The sequence below is a fragment of the Monopterus albus genome, unplaced genomic scaffold (genome assembly GCF_001952655.1).
Source record: "Monopterus albus unplaced genomic scaffold, M_albus_1.0 scaffold352.1, whole genome shotgun sequence".
NCBI classification, from domain to species: domain Eukaryota; kingdom Metazoa; phylum Chordata; class Actinopteri; order Synbranchiformes; family Synbranchidae; genus Monopterus; species Monopterus albus.
In genome coordinates this window covers 202,955-203,401 of record NW_018128232.1, presented here as the reverse complement: position 1 = coordinate 203,401, position 447 = coordinate 202,955, and positions in this window count along the sequence as shown.

Sequence of the window (447 nt, the reverse complement as noted above, 5' to 3'; positions counted from 1 at the left end):
GTCGAATTCTCCTCTCCAGTACCCTGGCATAGACTTTCCCGGGGAGGCTGAGGAGTGTGATCCCCCTGTAGTTGGAACACATCCTCTGGTCCCCCTTCTTGAAAAGAGGGACCACCACCTTGGTCTGCCAGTCCAGAGGCACCGTCCTCAACCGCCATGCCCTGTTGCAGAGGCGTGCCAGCCAAGACAGCCCCACAACATCCAGAGACTTAAGGTATTCACCCCCGGTGCCTTGCTACTGAGAGGCTTCTCAACTACCTTGGTGACTTCAGCTTGGGCTTCAAGACCCCCTTATGAAAAGATCAAAATCAAGGATCATGATGTCACCCGGTATGGTGCAACTGGGGCCCCACCCTGCAGCCAGGCCCGGGGTTGGGGCTCAAATGCGAGCTCGTGGTGGCTGGGGCTCTTCCCATGGGGCCCAGCCGGGGTTATTCCCACACGGGG